This window comes from Oncorhynchus keta, chromosome 10 (genome assembly GCF_023373465.1).
Source record: "Oncorhynchus keta strain PuntledgeMale-10-30-2019 chromosome 10, Oket_V2, whole genome shotgun sequence".
In the NCBI taxonomy this organism is placed as follows: domain Eukaryota; kingdom Metazoa; phylum Chordata; class Actinopteri; order Salmoniformes; family Salmonidae; genus Oncorhynchus; species Oncorhynchus keta.
This window is the reverse complement of record NC_068430.1, coordinates 36,392,282-36,411,213: the sequence shown is the minus strand read 5'-3', so window position 1 is coordinate 36,411,213 and position 18,932 is coordinate 36,392,282. Positions and strand designations below refer to the sequence as shown.

Below are 18,932 nucleotides of genomic sequence, written 5' to 3'. Positions count from 1 at the left end.
GTACTGGGCCGAGGACACGCACAGGAAGCCTGGTGCGGGGAGCTGCTACCGGAGGACTGGTGTGTGGAGGTGGCTCTGGATAGACCGGACCGTGGAGGCGCACTGGAGCTCTTGAGCACCGAGCCTGCCCAACCTTGCCTGGCTCGATGCCCACTCTAGCCCGGCCAATACGAAGAGCTGGTATGAAACGCACCATAACACGGTGCCTGCCCGGTCTCTCTAGCCCCCCGGTAAGCACAGGGAGTTTGCGCAGGTCTCCTACCTGGCATAGCCATACTCCCTGTAAGCCCCCTGAGCCCCCCCCAATACATTTTTGGGGCTGCTTTTCGGGCTTCCTTGCCAACCGTGTTCCCTCATATCGTCGGCTCCTATCTCCTGCTGCCTCTGCTCTCCTAAGCGCCTCCACCTGTTCCCATGGGAGGCGATCTCTTCCGGCCAGTATCATCTCCCAAGTGTAACAACCTTTGCCATCCAACACGTCTTCCCATGTCCATTCTCCAAATAATTCATCCTCCTTTCGCTGCTCATGCTGTCGCTGCCTGTTACCACGCCACTCGGTCCGTGTGTGGTGGGTGATTCTGTAACAACGTTCGTGACATAAATATCCTTAAAAAGGGCCTCATTAGCACCTATCAAATGCGCTCCATTACCTAGGAGCAAGGACCACCCTGTCAATCACCCTCTGCTGCGTCACCACGGAGATAGACAGACCTGGCGCAGCTGTGCCAAAGTCACCTTAAACAGAAATACAACAGTATTTCCCCCCCCCTGCCCTGTCTGGTGGGATTGATATTTACTCAGAGTGCAGACTGGACTGCATGATTGGGTCCTGCTGTGAGTCATGGCTGGATAGAGGTGATTATGCAAGAGTGTCAACCCTGTGGAGTGGTCCCCTCTATGGAAATGTGCAGCATGTTAATGTGGGTATATGTGGGTCTCTCACAAAACTGGGACTCACACAAAACTCTATCTTTCTCTTTCTCTATCTCGTACACACATACACATTTTCTCTCTCCCTCAGGGACTCTCTTTGTCACACAACTCTTTTTGTCTCTCTATCTCCCTTGCTCTCCCTCTCTCCCTGTCTCTTTCTGATAGGATACATATCACCTCCCTCTCTGCCCCTGGGGCTGCGTATTCCATACCTGCAGCCAGCTCCGTGCTAGACTAGCCGACTATGCAGGGGTACGCTGACTGTCGACGTGGCTCCCTGGTTACTGAGTGTGGATGATGTCAGACTGTGACATCCACAGGACCCCACCACCACTGAGGAGAGGAGGGAACAGTATAGAGACACGGCATCGTAATGGCTCCAGAAATGAAGCTTCTTCATCCATCACGACTGGTTCTGATGATGTACCGTAATGCTTTTCTTATCTCCTACGGGAGTATATAGGTAAAGATTCCATCCTCCTCTCTCATTTGTACTGAGGGGGCCAGGTGATGTCATTTGTCATCACAGTGCTATATCATCCCATTCTCACAGGCAGAATGGAACAGAGAACACACAGTGTGAGAGAATAGCAGGGATAATATCCATGATCTGAACCACATGGGATGAAGTACAGGTATGTGCAAATTTCAATAGGACAAGCAGCACCACATTGGCACAAAACATCAAAATGAACGGAACTGGCATGAAGTTTTTCTAAATGCAAACATTTAACGCCTGAAATCCAATATGCCAAAGATGTCTCACTTTCTTGTATTCCTTTATGCAGCAAGACGTTTCCATTAATCACAGATAACATTCACATTTTAATTTTAATTTTACAACAACCAGATTTCTATCAGATTAGCAGTGTAGTGGATTCAAGAGCGGTATTACTGCTCTAAGCATTTTAGTGTTTTTGAGAAAGCTATCATTTTCAAGCCAAGCCCAATTATATTTTGACTCAACTGTTGTAAATAATGAAATGTGTAGTATGTCTTGAAACATGTTGAATTCTCCCGTATAATGGAAATGTCATGGGTTAGAAAGCAGGAGGTTTTGAAAAACAAATTTCCTGCAGAAAAGAAATGTATCCTTTATTTCCATCAAACTCTCAAGACATTGCTTTCCATGTCAGAGATGTATTTTATGTCGGCAGAATATTAACACTGGTTTTGAACTTCCTATCCTCTGCCTGGTCATTCAAGTATCAATGGAAGAGAGATTTTGCCATCCATCCAGTTGTCACACAGTATTATGTTAACCACTTTTAAACTGCAGTAAGAGACCTTGTTCTGAGTCTGACACTTGTTCTGTTCTATCTTGAACTCTAGAGATTGCATGTAGTTGATTGGGATCCATAATGTTCTCTATCAAGGGTTATCGCACATCTTTAGGTGAATTTCACTTTGCTACTATATCACTTGTTAATGCTTATCTATGTGTCAAAACCATTTTTGATAACTCACTTATAAACCAGATATTCCATTAAAAATAGGGCCTGAGAAATTAAAGAACACCAAGTCTAATTGATTTAATTAAGTGCTCTTTGTAACCCTGGCATGACATAAAGCTAAATTCTGCACTGAAAGTCCATTAACAATTCCCCATTGTGTAAACAGTATCAATGTAGATGATACACTGAATACCCTTCATATTTGAGTATGCAATGCACCACGCTTAGCTGTTTCTACATGTGGGTGAGGTATTCTAACAGTTCAGTTATTATCAGCAATACTAACTTTCAAGGTAATGCTTGTTTTATGTTTCAGGTAAACCACTATGTTTGGTTTGCCTGGAATTCATCCCAAATAATCTAATCTCGTATAATCTTTTTTTTACTTCTTTAAAAAAACATGAACCCCTCTACACCTTATCCAATCTAGTATAATCTTATTTGAGGTCCATTTTTATAGATTCTACAGTGAATTAAAATGATCTGGTAAGTCGTAAATCAGATACAGGAACAAAGAGTTGTTTTATAAAATCACAATTACACTGAAATATACTTTTAGATCTCCTCTGGGCTCTTAGATATCTAACTCTTAGATCACAGTGCCTTCGGAAAGTATTCACACCACTTTTTCCACATTTTGTTGTGTTATAGCCTGAATTTAAAATAATTTACATTATTATTTACATTGTCAACTAGCATTTTTCCCGTTCACCTGCTTTTTGCAATCACCTTTTTCTAGTCCTCCCGGTTTTGATCCTTGCCTGTTTCTGGACTTTGTACCCACCTGCATGACCATTCTGCCTGCCTTGACCACGAGCCTATCTGTACCTCCTGGACTCTGATCTGGTTTTGACCTTTTTGCCTGTCCACGACCATTCTCTTGCCTACCCCTTTGGATTTAATAAACATTGTAAGACTCCAACCATCTGCCTCCTGTGTCTGCATTTGGTGCTCACCTTGTGCCTTGATAAAACCTCATTCAGTTTGCTTTCCAACAGACATTGAGAGACAAATGCACCTTACAGCAGGACAATAACCTAAAACACAAAGCCAAATATACACTGGAGTTGCTTACCAAGACAACATTGAAAGTTCCTGAGTGGCCTAGTTACAGTTTTGACTTAAATCGTCTTAAAAATCTAAGGCAAGACTTGAAAATGTCTGTTTAGCAATGATCAACAACCAACTTGACAGAGCTTGAATTTAAAAAAAAAAGAATAATGTGCAAATATTTTACAATCCAGATGTGCAAATCTCTTAGAGACTTGCTCAGAAAGACTCAGCTGTAATCACTGCCAAACGTGATCCTAACATGTATTGCTAACATGTATTGACTCAGGGGTAATTTACTTGTTACCTTTTAGATACCTAGGAGATATAAGTGGAAATTATTTATCTGATCTTAGCAATGGTGATCACAATGCAGCAGGGAATATATATATTAGGACCTTTAAGGAATAGTATTATCGTGACACAGCACACACAGTTCAGTACAGTACAACATGAGTAGCAATAAGATATTCATTTCATGGCCAATATTTTCTTACTTTAATTTCCGTCAGATGTTAGCTCAATAGCTGACTTTCATAGTATTTGATGGAATTCAGTGATAAATTAAAGGAGGGACTCTAGAGTATCAGCATTTTCTCCTGCTAATTCCTCCAATTACTTTATTTGAGTCCCTGACCCGTATTCCATCCAAGCAGGATATTACAGAAAGTTAATTTGTTAATCTCTAACATCAGTGCATGCACTTTATTGCATTTTTATTTGATGGGACCCTCTTCCTTGAACTGATAGCGTGTCCAGTAATTGGAGAGGCGCTCAATCGAGGTTATTTCTATGGTGACCGACGGGTTAAGCAACCAAGACAAGAAGTGTGCGATAACAAACATGGCCTCTGATGAGACCCGGTGTAGAGAAGGAATGAATAAACAAACAAAACAGAGTAATAATAGGAGGAGAGGGTAGTGAGACGGGATTAGTAAACCAGCCAGGAATGTGGGGTGAAACTGAAGATGAAGAGAAGAAACTGTGAAGGATTAAATACAAACAAATCTAAAGGATCACCTTGGCTGGGACTACGTGCCAAACCGTCAGCTATCTTCTTCACCTGAAGTATCCTCTCCTTATCCAGAATCAATTACCCCATGACGACTCTTTGTAAAGCTTGAAGGAGGAGCTGAGGTGAAAATGGACTGACTGGAGTTGCCTTCCCTGTTGTGCTCTAGTCAGATGACTGCCCATCTAGAACATTGTCTTTAAGGTACAGTCAGCTTCAGGCATGTAATAAACCACTGATTCTCTCTCACTATGTGGTCATTCAGCAGCAGGCAATTAGAAAAAATTGTTTTGCAATGTGTATTATTATTTTCTCTCACCTATAAACTGTGAATGAAGAAAGTCAAACTATCCCGACAAATATTTGTAGGCTGACCAACAACCAGTCAATAGTGAACAAAAGAGCAGGGTGAGTTTTAAACCTCACCCAGTTCGCTAAAGGTCCAATGCTGCTGTGTTTCTTAATATCAAAACAATTCTGGGTAACATTGAAATACCTTACTCTGATTGTTTTCAATTAAAATGGTCAAAAATAACCAAAAATAGCTTCTTAGCAAAGAGCAAGTCCTCAAGCAATAATTTAGCTAGGACTGTGGTCTGAGTTGAAAGGGGAAAACTTAAAACTAGCTGTTATTGGCACAGAGGTTGGGAACTCTCTTTTTTATTTGGTCATGTCACCTGGCAGGCCAAAACTCCATCCCACAAAAACAGTCTGAAATGGCAGGTGGTCTTTCAAACAGCTCTTACACTAAAATGGCATTAACATCACTTTTACAAATTCACTTTATGATTCCAACATTACAGTGTGGAAATATATATAAAACATGGGAAAGCTACATTTCATGAGCTGAGAGGATTATGTTTTGTTTCAAGCAAAAGAGATTTACCAGACTATGATTTCATGCTCTTTGGTTCTGAGATGGGGATGAGTGGGGCAAAAGTCCACTTGTGTAATTCTCACCCTCTGCCCAACAATAACATAATTAAACTCTTATGACTTCTGACACATGAGGTTGGGAGCTAAGGTACTTTCTTAAAGGGCAATTCCACCACTTTTCAACTTCATTTTCATTATCACCAGCACAATACTAGTGTCAACATATGAAAACGATGCATTTGTAAGTTTTGTTTAAGTTTTGTTGAAAGTTAGAAAGTTCTACCCGATGACATCGTCGAGAGTTAAAACTTTAAAAAAACAAGGATTTTCAAACACTATGAGATTCACGGTGACGTGGGGAGCAAGAAAATAACTTCCCTCTGGCTAGAAACTCATTACAGGTTTTCTTTAAGTTTTAATCCTACCCCGGGATGTCATAGAGAAGCATTTTTTAGGACCTTTCTTTTTATATTTCTTAGCACACTGTTTTCACATATGTGGACACTGGTTTGGTGCTGGAGCGTAAAAAGTGGCGGAATTGCCCTTTAAAGCTACGCAAGCTTCCACAATCTCCCCACAATCCCTCACTTGTTTTTTGTTCTCACCTATGCTAGGCAGACGTCATTAATCCACAAGAGCCCATGGCTTATTCGAAATAGCTTTTTTTGGATGCAGCTTTATTGTTCAGTCTCATTCATAACATTACAATCTGGAGAGAAAAAAAAATGTTTCATTTGGGCCTATACATCTTCATATTTCCCCTTATCTGACATTTATCAACAATCCTGAGGCTATTTGTCTCATCTCTTAGTCCAGAGTTTCCCAACCCTTGTCCTCGAGTACCCCCAACAGTACAAATTTTCGTTGTAGCCCTTGTCAAACACACTTCATTCAACTCATTAAAGGATTGATGATTAGTTGACAAGTTGAATCAAGTGTGCTTGTCCAGGTTTACAATAGAAATGTGTACTGTTGGGGGTACTCGAGGACCAGGGTTGGAAACACTGTCTTAGTCTATTCAATCCGTCTACAGTATGGCTGAATCATTCAGAATCTGTCAACAATCCAATGGCTTTTAGTTTGGTTGAAAAGAGAGAATAGAGTGTACTGTGTTTCTTATGTTCTCTCTGTTATTTGATTTTGCCTCCAAAGTCAGAAACATCTTTACCCCATGACGATGCCTCATACCAAATGTTGCCTGCTGGGATACGACTGCTGGGTGACTAACACTAACTGACATTGTGACCAACATCACTCCCATCCACATGACTGGAGTTGTTTTCCTGACCATGAGCTTCCTTGTGGTATGTTACCTCACTATTGAATTAATCAGACAAGTCAGTTAACAACAAATTCTTATTTTCAATAACAGCCTAGGAACAGTGGGTTAACTGCCTGTTCAGGGGCAGAACGACAGATTCTGACCTTGTCAGCTTGGGGATTTGAACTTGCAGCCTTTCGGTTACTAGTCCAACACTCTAACCACAAGGCTACCCTGCTGCCTGTGTCACACAATGTCACTATGACATTGTGACTGATAGCAGAGGTGGTCTGACATAAACTTCATCTGAAATGAGAGTCAGAAGCGCAATCCCGGCCCAGCAAAGATCAGGGCCTTGTAAGCCGCTCCTCTGGTGTGAAATATGAGTGCCCCAAATAACCCCCCCCCCCAGTACAAACACACTCTTAACCTCACACCACAGTCAATAGTGGATAGCCAACAGCCAACCGTCGACCAAGAACCAGCTGTATCGGAAGTAATGGTCAGGGAAATCACAATACTTCTAGGAAGAATGATTATCCTCCCATGCACACACACACACACACACTTCTTTGTTAGGTCTGAATCCAATAACCTGTTTCTTGTCATCCTCTCTACATTACCTGAGAGGTGATGGAGAGCAATCTTACCTTGGTTACATGGACACTGCAGCATCACATTGGTCCCCATCTCAGTTCAGTTGAGGTGAGAGCAAGGAGATCAGTCAGCCAATCGGGAATCTCTAAATTAGTCCGAAAAATGTAAACAAAATTCAGTAATCATAATTCATTTTTGTTTTTCCACATCAATGAACAACACATAGCAATTATTGCTATGATGATTATGTTTTTGACTGGTTAATTTTCATAACTATTTATTTCTATTTAAGAAACCTTGATTTCCTATCATTAAACATGAGTGAACGTGAAATCTCCATCAGTTGTTCCCAGTGCGTTTCTCTCTGCTGCCTGTCAGTTTGCTGTGAGTGTGACATTGACAACCCACTGGTGGTGAGTCAGACTCTGTATTCTGTGACTTTAGAAGGGTGTCCAGTCTTCCACTCTCCATCAGGACCACAGTGCCCTTGGCTCAGCCAGGAGTTTCCGGTCTCCCCAGCCCTCTCAGGCCCACTCTCTGTCCATTAGCCAGCATTTACAGCCCTTCATTGCTCTGGCATCTCCCTCCCAGCTCCCAGACTGTCCTTGCATCAGCTTTGGCTTCAAGGTCAACCCACACTTCATTGATTTTCAATTTTTTATTGCACTGGATGGATTCTACATTTTGAACGCAGCAGGGCATTTTCAGCAGTGCAGAAACAGGATCAGTCATCAGTTGTAACCTGGTTTCCACGGGACGGCTTGTCGGCTGGTTGACTTTCTAGGTGTTCCTAGACAATAAAATGTCCCTCTCGTGCAGATCCATATTGTCTGGACAATGGAGCTGGATGTTTAAACAAGCGCTAGGAACAGGGGCTGAATCATGTGTGCTTTCATCTCATCTCTATAGGTCCTAGTCCTACACATGAGTGGTGTTGGGTTAATGGTAAGATTTAGGACAGGAGATGAGACCTTTATTGCAGGGGTCTGTTTAGGCTCAGTTCTAGATATTTTACACTGTAAGGATGCATTTTCAATCTCAAATATATATATTTTCTTCTTAAGAATAAAAGTATACATATTTTTTAAAACGGCAGTCTGCAGTTGCTGCAGCCACTTTTTGACATTTAAGTGTTTGATATGTATCCATTCGTTCTTGGAGAATATAACTTATAAATGTCTCATGGGCTGTGTTCAACTGTCATGCCACATCAGAAACCAAAATATACGCTTTTTTTTAACAAAGTAAATGTAATCAAACAATGTGTAGCGTAAAAACATGGTTTCAGCTATAATGTTGATATCATGGGATGGTCAGTCTTGCATCCATAGCTCTGTATGAATTTGAGAGTGGTTACATTTCTCAAGCCCCATCCCTGAGCTTTTTACTGAAACAGTGGTGGGTACAGTCTGTGTTATTTTTTTCAACTGTGGATTGCCCCTTTAAATATAATATAACAAAGTTAGTAAAATACCTATAAAGAAGCTGAAGCACTGCTGCAAGAAGAAAGGGACTGGCCTACATGTACTGTTTCTTGTTGAATATTATTGAAACGAGAACAGGCATGCCTCTGTGTATTCTCTGGTCACACTAATGGGGGGGCAGAAAAAAAAGAATCGTTAGATTTGTGAATTCAGATTTTTTTTGTTATTCCGGTCTGACATTGTCTCGACTTATAATGAAAAGTGGATGATAATAACACATCTTTAATCACTGTGTTTAAACTGCTTCCAATCTTTACTCTTCCTAAAAAATGGAGAAGCATGCATGACTCATCCACCTATTATGATAATGGTTTGTTTTCATCAAGAAGACAGACAAAAGGTGAATTACCAGTTGTTCAGTTAACACTGGATCCAACTAAAGTACAGCAGCACTCTTTGTTGTATTGTGTTCCGAACAGGACATATCCTCTTGAATGAGAGACGGATATTGTTGGACATACTTTGTTTCATTTTCCTCTGAGGACTTACCAGGGTTGACCACCCTTGCCCAAGCCGTGACCCTCAGACTGGGCTAGCCCAAATAAACACCTCTGCCAGAGGCACAGCACAGACACTGTGGGAGGCCCAATCCTGCTATTGTTTAGGAGAGAGAGGGCTGGGGTCCTGACTTTACAAACAGACTGAGTCATGAGGAAGCTCTGGGAAAGGAGCCTGGTCAGAGTGGGATACTCTCTGAAAGGACCAGCTAAACCTCTGCAGGATGGGAGGTCAGGCAGGTCAGTAGCCACTAAGCCTTAGTTCTGCTATCCAGGTGTCTGGATGTTACATGTCCCAACAACCCGCCCTAGACACTTGTAATTTATAGCTCTTTGAGGCCTGGGTGGGATATGTCCCGGACTGATGTGACTGTCACTTCACTTCGCTTGCTAACCCACTCCTAAATCAGTGGGCTGGCAGACCTCTGACACCCACAGCCTTCATCAGAGAATCAACTGATACCAGCCCTTACTTTGAGCTAAATGGTCTGGTTGGTTTGTGCCCAAGGCCAAATGCATGTACCTGCATAAATAATTGGGGAAACGGAAGGTGTCCCAGTGTGGTTTAAAAGGGTTGAATCACAGTACACTCCCTGTTAGAGAGTGTAACCTGTGTCTAATGGCCATGTGCCTCATATTACCCCAGCTGCCTCCACTAGAACAGAGTGGAGGAGGAGAAGAGAATCGTCTGAGCCTCGGGTGTGCTTATGCAACCGGTGATCCTTTTGTCTGTGATTTGTTATATACTTCGTAAACAACAGGTGTAGACTAACAGTGAAATCATTACTTATGGTTTGTTTTCAACAATGCAGAATTAAAGATAAAAAATGTAATAATAATTGAAATACTGAGATGAGGAATAAATACCCAGTGAATAATGAATAACATTAACAATAACGAGTAAAATATAACATAACTATATACAGGGAGTGCCAGTACTAAGTCAATGTGCAGAGCTCCGAGGTAATTGAGATAGCTATGTACAGTGCATTTGGAAAGTATTCAGACCCCTTCACATTTTCCACATTTTGTTATGTTACAGCCTTATTCTAAAATGTATTAAATAGTTTTTATTCCACATCAATCTACACACAATACCCAATAATGACAAAGAACAAACAGTTTTTTAGACATTTTTGCAAATGTATATAAAAAAAACTGAAATATCACATTTACATAAGCATTCAGACCATTTACTCAGTACTTTGTTGAAGCCCCTTTGGCAGCAATAACAGCCTTGAGTCTTCTTGGGTATGACGCTACAAGCTTGGCACACCTGTATTTGGAGAGTTTCTCCCATTCTTCTCTGCAGATCCACTCAAGCTCTGTCAGGTTGGATGGGGAGTGTCGCTGCACAGCTATTTTCAGGTCTCTCCAGAGATGTTCTATCTGGTTCAATCCCGGGGCTCTGGCTGGGACACTCAAGGACATTCAGAGATGTGTCACGAGCCACTCTTGCGTTGTCTTGGCTGTGTAGTTAGGGTTGTTGTCCTGTTGGAAGGTGAACCTTCTCCCCAGTCTGATGTCCTGAGCTCCCTGGAGCAGGTTTTCATCAAGGATGTCTCTGTACTTTTCTCCATTCATTTTTCCCTCGATCCTGACTAGTCTCCCAGTTCCTGCCACTGAAAAACATCCCCACAGCATGATGCTGCCACCACCATGCTTCACCGTATGGATGGCGCCAGGTTTCCTTCAGACGTGACACTTGGCATTCAGGTCAAAGAGTTCAATCTTGGTTTCATCAGACCAGAGAATCTTGTTTCTCATGGTCTGAGAGTCCTTTAGGTGGCTCTTGGCAAACTCCAAGCGGGCTGTCATGTGCCTTTTACTGATGAGTGGCTTTCGTCTGGCCACTCTACCATAAATGTGTGATTGGTGGAGTGCTGCAGAGATGGTTGTCCTATTGGAAAGTTCTCCCATCTCCACAGAGGAACTCTGGAGCGCTGTCAGAGTGACTATCGGGTTCTTGGTCACCACCCTGACCAAGGCCCTTCAACCCCTATTGCTCAGTTTGGCCAGGCGGCCAGCTCTAAGAAGAGTCTTGGTAGTTACAAACTTCTTACATTTAAGAATAATGGAGGCCACTGTGTTCTTGGGAACCTTCAATGCTGCTGAAATGTTTTGGTACCCTTCCTCAGATCTGTGCCTCGACAAAATTCTGCCTCGGAGCTCTACGGACAATTCCTTTGACGTCATGGCTTGGTTTTTGCTCAGACATGCACTGTCACCTGTGGGACCTTATATAGACAGGTATGTGCATTTCCAAATCATGTCCAATCAATTGATTTTACACCAGGTGGACTCCAATCAAGTTGTAAAAACATTTCAAGGATGATCAATGGAAACAAAATGCACCTGAGCTCAATTTCGAGCCTCATAGCAAAGGGTCTGAATACTTATGTAAATAAGGTATTTCTGTTTTTTATGTTTAATAAATTCACAAAACATTCTAAAAATCTGTTTTTGCTTTGTCATTATGAGGTGTTGTGTAGAGAATCATGAGGAAAAAATGAATTTAATCCATTTTAGAATAAGGCTGTAACATAACAAAATATGGAAAAAGTGAAGTGGTCTGAATACTTTCCGAATGCACTGTACATATAGCCTATAGATACATATATCACTATCCTCGTCATCAGGGCCAGTGGGAATTCCACTGCCCCTGGAATCTGTGGGAGAATGGAGAAGGGACTGGAGTGAGGATCAGCTTTGGATGGGTTAGGGGGATGCGGGATGTAGATGTTGAGAGTGATTTTACAGTGCCTTCAGAAAGTAGTCCACATTTTGATGTGTTGCAAATTGGAAAATGGATTCAATTGTATTTTTTTTGTCAACGATTTACACAAAATACTCCGTAATGTCAAAGGAAACGAAAAATGCTATTTTTTTATTCATGGAAAAAAACAATAATCTCGATTAGTTAATACATGTTAGAATCACCTTGGGCAGCGATGCGATTATAGCTGTGAGTCTTTCAGGGCAAGTCTCTAAAAGCTTTGCACACCTGGATTGTACAATATTTGCACATTATTCTTTTTTTTTTAAAGTATTAAATTGGTTGTTAATCATTGCTAGTCTTGTCATAGATTTTGTCATAGATTTTCAACCAGATTTAATTCAAAACTGTAACTAGGCAATCAGGAACATTCAATGTCTTCTTGTTAAGCAACTCCAGTGTAAATTTGGCCTTGTGTTTTAGGTAATTCTCCTGCTGAAAGGTGCATTTATCTCCCACTGTCTGTTGAAAAGCAGACTGAAACACATTTTCCTCTATGATTTTGCCTGTGCTTAGCTCTATTCTGTTTCTTTTTTATCCTAAAATCTCCCCAGTCCTTGCCGATGACTAGCATACCCATAACAAGTGCACCCATCAATGTTCTTGAAAATATGAAGAGTGGTACTCAGTGACGTGTTGTGTTGGATTTACTTTGCAAACCATGTTTTGTTTTTTTACCCATCTACCAATAGCTGCCCATCTTTGTGAACCATTGGAAAACCTCCCTGATCTTTGTGGTTGAATCTGTGCTTGAAATGTATTGCTCGACTGAGGGACCTTACAGATAATTGTATGTGTGGGGTACAGAGGTGTGTTAGTAATTTAAAAATAGTGTTAAACACTATTATTACACAGAGTGAATACATGCAAGTTATTATGTGACTTGTTAAGCACATTTTTACTCCTGAACTTAATTAGGCCATAACAAAAGAGTGGAATACTTATCAACTCAAGACATTTCAGCTTTTCATTTTTTATGAATTCCACTTTGGCATTATAGGGTATTGTGTGTAAATCAGTGACACAAAATCTTAAATACATTTTAAATGCAGGTTGTAACAAAACAAAATGTGGAAAAAGGGAAGGGGTGTGAATACTTTCTGAAGGCACTGTATGTCACAGTCAAGTGTTCTTGAAGTCGACCTTCTGACGCCTGGAGACTCAATGAGGATTCTACAGTAGGGTGTGAGGTCGGGAGATCCAAGTAGAGGGTTTATGTAAGGTCCACCATAATTCATTACCACTATACTATTATTACTATAATAAACATTTGTACATTTACATTTTAGTCATTTAGTAGATGCTCTTATCCAGAGCTACTTACAGGAGCAATTAGGGTTAAGTGCCTTGCTCAAGGACACATTGACAGATTTGTCACCGAGGTGGCTCTGTGATTCGAACGAGCAACCTTTTGGTTACGGGTCCAACGCTCTAAACCGGTAGGTTAAGAATCTTTAAAAATGTGAGCTATATGGAGTTAATGAAAAAATGTATGTTTGGGGGGGGTGGAAAACATGATTACTTTACAGAAAAATAATTGTTTTAAGAGTTAACTTAAATGTGCGAACTACAAAGGGGATCTCCTAATTGTGTTCTGTTCTACAATCTACACCATTAATTGTATATTTAGGAAAACAAGCCCTTGAACCTTTGACATGTTTCAAACTGACGTGAGTGACATGAAATGGAAAACTTGTTGTCTTTCAGAATTCAGACGTCAGTCTTCCAGTCCGGGGGACTCGGATGCAGACGGGCCCATTCCGTTGAGTGGATGACCCTTCATGTACACTAGCACAAGGTGCCGCGCTGTGAAACACCGCTTCCTATTCATTTTCAATGGAAGGAAAGCGATGAGAACTGGAGTGGGCGGGAGAGCGTTGGGCGGTGCAAACGTAGCTTGGTAGGCGGTGAAAAAGTTAAGCGTTTTCCAACTTTATACAAATCACCAGCGGCGACCGCTGGGCGATGACCAATCATATCGAGTGGTTCCCATGACGAATTTGACACTATCCTACCCAACGCTGGAGACATTCTTCAGCAAAGACGGTTGACAAAAATACTAGGATGGAAGCAAATGTAAGAAATGATAAAGTCAGAACGAATCATGCAAAAAAAATGTAGCTAGCTATGTAGCCAATATGTGTTTGGACCCTAAAACGTTTGATATATTTTTTTATTAAGTCATTTTTTAAAGGTTGGATCAGCTTTAATATTGCAGAAAGATTTTTTTCAATCAATGTAATTGCATAATTTCCAATCACCCATATATTAAATATATATATACATACATACATGCGCGTACATACCCATTTATATATATATATATATGCATACATAAACATTCATACATGTACATACTTTTTAGAATATACCGTTATTATTCCCCGCAAACCCTACCACCCTTCCCCCAATTGGAGTAAACTAATAAACAATAACACTTAGGCTTCTACCTTCAGTTTATACATATTATACACATTTTACAGACACAATCTATTTTACAATAGTTATGTTTGTTTTTAGTCCTTCTATCTCTGATGTGCATCCAGTTTGATTTCTATTTGTAACTGTGCTATTTCACAAAATTTCTGAACCTATATACATTTTACAGACCCTGTATGTTTTACATTGGTTATCTTGGTATTAGTCCCACCCTTCAGCTCCATTCAACCCCTCCCAACTAGCTCTTAAAACCACCCATTTTGGATTTCTATTTGCTATATATTTTTCAACTGTGCTGTGATGCGTCACAAAAGTACTGAACCTTTATATTCTCATAGCTTCTACAGATTGTAAATTGTAGATAAATGTTTGCTAAAATAATTATATTACTGATTGATTGACTATGACTTTTCAAATCACCCAGTTTTGCTGTCTGCAAATGTTGCAATTCTTCAGCCATTCCTGGACCTATGACCATAAACATTCAGAAGCTAGCTATGATTTTTTTTATTCATATATTCAGAAACAGAATCTAGAAAACAGTACACTACACTTCCTATGAATCACATAAATACTCTAAAACCTGTTCATCTCAATATCTAACACGGATCTGAGGACCCAGGATACATATAGTATTTCATCAAGTGAGAGACAATTTCAACCAGTAGAGAATGTGAAACATTTTATTAAAAAAGGTTCATTATCCAAGTGTTATAAATACATAATACAATACATGCATTATATTATAATTGTAATATTATAAACACAAGTTCAATCTGTACTTCAATGCACATCTGGTGTGCATTATAAAACACAGTGAGGAAGAAAGAAGGTGTGAGAGTAAGGGAGAGAAACAGAAATAGGTAAGAGGAGCAGGGAAGACAGCATAAGATTAATGAATTACAGTGCTACTCTAATATTCTCTCAGTTCATCACAATTACATAAGTGTATCTAGTGGTGTCTCCTAACCAGCCTTGGGCCCCCAATTGGCCCGAAGGTTATCTTAAGAGCGGGTGAGGTGGCGATGACGGGACTGGACGTTGGCTTCCTCTCTCATCAAAACATACCTGCAGACGAGACACAGATGCATAGAAAGATAGAATTAAAAAAACACAAGGCTTAATCATGCGAACACTGTCAGTCATCATAATCAGCATGTGAAATACAAAACTGACCGTGGATCATTAACTCTGTGTAACGGCGTTCTTCGTTTGTCAAAAGAGAGTCGGACCGAAATGCAGCGGTGGTTACTCATGTCTTTAATGAAGGAAGAGCGATACATGAAATAACTATGCAAAACAACAAAACGGACCGTGAAACCTAATTACAGCCTATCTGGTGAAACTACACAGAGACAGGAACAATCACCCACGGAATACACAGTGAAACCCCGGCTACCTAAATACGGTTCCCAATCAGAGACAACGAGAATCACCTGACTGATTGAGAACCGCCTCAGGCAGCCAAGCCTATACAACACCCCTACTCAGCCGCAATCCCAAATACTACAAACCCCAATACGAAATTACAATATATAAACCCATGTCACACCGTGGCCTGACCAAATATATAACGAAAACACAAAATACAATGACCAAGGCGTGACACTCTGGGACTACTACATCTCTATCTGTACTTCAATGTAAAGCATATCTTTAATAATACTTCCTGTTGACCCGACCAAGTCTCAACTCTGATCATACTGTGCCCTCTATGTAAACAGTTCAGATACGGGAGGGGTTTACAGACACAGCTGATATAACCTAGAGGATTTAGGGAGAAGAAGTCTGTGAAGTGAAGGAGAGAGACTGATATTGAGAAGAGGTCATTAAAAAGACAGTGTTCAACAGGAACCTGTGTGTCCTGGTGTCCACACTATGTGGCAGCAGATTTATTTATACTTAAAAACATGCAGACACATGAGGACAAACTATAACAGAGTAGTTATATAAATAATGAAGTGTCTTACTATTCTCCATGGTTGGTCCTCTTATTCTTTTGAAGATGGAAGGAGCCAGTTATACACCTGAGCCTGCTTGCTGCATAACACAATCCTCAATCAGATTGATACACGAGTGTGTAGGTGTGGGTTGTAAGGGTGTTAATTGTATTTTTTATTTTTTTAAATCAATGGGTGACTCTTAAAATATCCTGTTTTGATTTTGTACAGACAAAGAGCCCTTACCTGAGAAGTAGAAATAAACTGGGAATTGAATAACTGCAGTAGACATAGCTAAGTAAATGGAAGAATACTCTTATATCAATGTGGATGGCTCTTAAAAGAGCCTTTGGTTGTGCATAGTGTAGTCTATGGTGTTGCCAGGGAACAGCACCCTCTTCAAAGAAGTAGGAGATGAAGATCTCCCGCACATGGATTACCTCCCGTGATGCGTTGTTGGCCCCCATCCTTGAAACAATCTGCAGAGAGCAGACCTCTCCTCTGGCACACGGCGACGAGCTGCAGATCCCCTCCTGGTCCTCGTGTCCATCCTCATAAAGTTATGCAGGAAACAGGTAGCCTTCACATGCTAAATTCCCCTAGGAGGCAGTCCCAGATGGCCCTGGTCACCCAACCTTGCAGTGCCTTGCATGGCAACTGTAGGGTAGTTATATACATTTGTTTTGAAGGAATCTTCAATTGCAAGGTATCTGTAGGAATATGGAAGATGGTATTATTAAGACACCAGGTAATTGTGGATTACTAAAGTGTAATTAAGCAATAAGGCCTGAGGGGGTGTGGTATATGGCCAATATACCACAGCTAAGGGCTGTTCTTAGGCACAATGCAACGTATGGTGTCTGGATATAGGCCTTAGCTGTGGTATATTGGCCATATAACAAACCCCCAAGATGCTTTATTGCTATTATAAACTGGTTACCACCGTAATTAGAGCAGTAAAAATAAATGATTTGTCATACCCGTGGTATACGGTCTGATATACTATGGCTGTCAGCCAATCAGCATTCAGGGCTCGATCCACACAGTTTATAATATCTCTAATAACAAATCATGATAACATAGATGCATATGCACAAACATGTGCACGTGTAGCATGTGACAACAGCAGGATCATAACATGGATAGCATCACAAATGAATACATAAATACCACTTGAAGCTTGATGAAGAGTTGGTCATTTGAATCAGCTGTGTACAATACTGCCCTACCAAGCAAAAAGGCAGGAACTGCTAATTCGGTCTAAAATGTGTTAATGTCGTTTTTACTACATTAAATACATGCTTAATCATGTGGACAAGTATCTTGCCTCTATTGTATTGTGTTTTGGTGAAAATGGGGGTCATGTTAGCAGTAACTGCATAAAATTACTGTGAAACCAAGGTAAATAAAAACAGTTTCTCAGTTCCACGCTATGAACAGTTACTGCCTTTTTGCTTGGTAGGGCAGAATAGTGCGAAGGATAAAACAAAAATGTGCACCCCTTCGAGTCCCCAGGACCAAGACTGAGAACCACTGCTCTTCATTGGGACCTCTTCATCTGCAGACAGGCCTTAGCAGCTCTCTGTATCTGAGGACAGAAAACATCACAAGAAACAGACTTCATTATACTCAAAATAGACAGCACTGAATATTATGTTACTATTATCTCTGTACTCACTTCTAGGGACTGGAATTACACAAAAGTATTTGCCTTATCCAGAATAGCCTACTCTCTCACGGACAGTTGGGACTGCTATCCTTTCACCCTCCTGCATGGCTGTTAGCTAGCTACCTACATAAATGCATTTGGAGTTCGTTTTTTACAATGATAAATACATCAATATGGCGAGCTAATATTAAGTTAGGCAGCTGGTGATATTTAATTAACTTAACTAGCTAGCTATACAGTATGCAAAGTTGGCTAGATAGCTACGTTGGCAGCTCATTTGAGGTAGCCTGCACTGTAGCTAGTTAGCTAATAACACCGTTTTTATTACGTTTTCGAAATATATTTACTTCATTGATTAGGTTCTCCGAGCCATGTGGACGATTGGAAACAGGGAAGCAAAGTGTGTTGTTTGTCACCAGAACGGTTTAGGGAATATTAGTGTAACGACCCTGGGGTTATAAGCGCGGAAATCGACCCTGTTTCATTACATTACTATTTACCTGTGAATAAATTCATGAAATATAGATTTACCAATGTAAGAACCAAACCTTCATACAAACTTGCTATCTTGAATTGACGCACAATCAAAAAGCTGCTATATGCTGCCAGCACACCCACAAGCGAGCCACTGTGTGCGGCCAAGCAGCACACCGCCATTTATCGCGTACTAATATACACGTACTCTGGTGCAGTTCATCACCGGCATACAAAATAGGTTTCTCAGCCGAAAGGCTTTATAAAACATGTCACTGCACAGTGGCAGTCAGTGAGGCAAATATGCAATTGTAAGGTTAAATATGGATCTAGTCGACATTTGTAACAACATAACTTGCCTAAATTCGGTTAATGATTCACATTGGCAACCTTGAGCAGCAGGCTGGCGAGGAAAGGTAACATTTTAGTGTTTCAGAGGTATTGATGGAATATAATTAAATGCTGCACTA

The 18,932-nt window shown here is 40.7% G+C and overlaps 1 long non-coding RNA gene across 4 annotated transcripts; it reads right to left on the bottom strand.

Moving 5' to 3' along the window:
- Window positions 1-15,048: 15,048 nt before the first annotated feature.
- On the bottom strand, window positions 15,049-18,650 carry LOC127932687 (uncharacterized). Of its 4 annotated transcripts, none has more exons than XR_008146354.1 (4): window positions 18,520-18,650; window positions 17,819-17,907; window positions 15,556-17,029; window positions 15,049-15,447 (listed from the first exon to the last, which is right to left on the bottom strand). It is a non-coding gene; the product is annotated as an uncharacterized LOC127932687 (long non-coding RNA). The 4 variants fall into 4 exon arrangements; XR_008146355.1 differs by having other exon boundaries at window positions 15,049-16,419; window positions 16,760-17,029; XR_008146353.1 differs by having other exon boundaries at window positions 15,049-17,029.
- Between the last annotated feature and the right edge of the window lie 282 nt (window positions 18,651-18,932).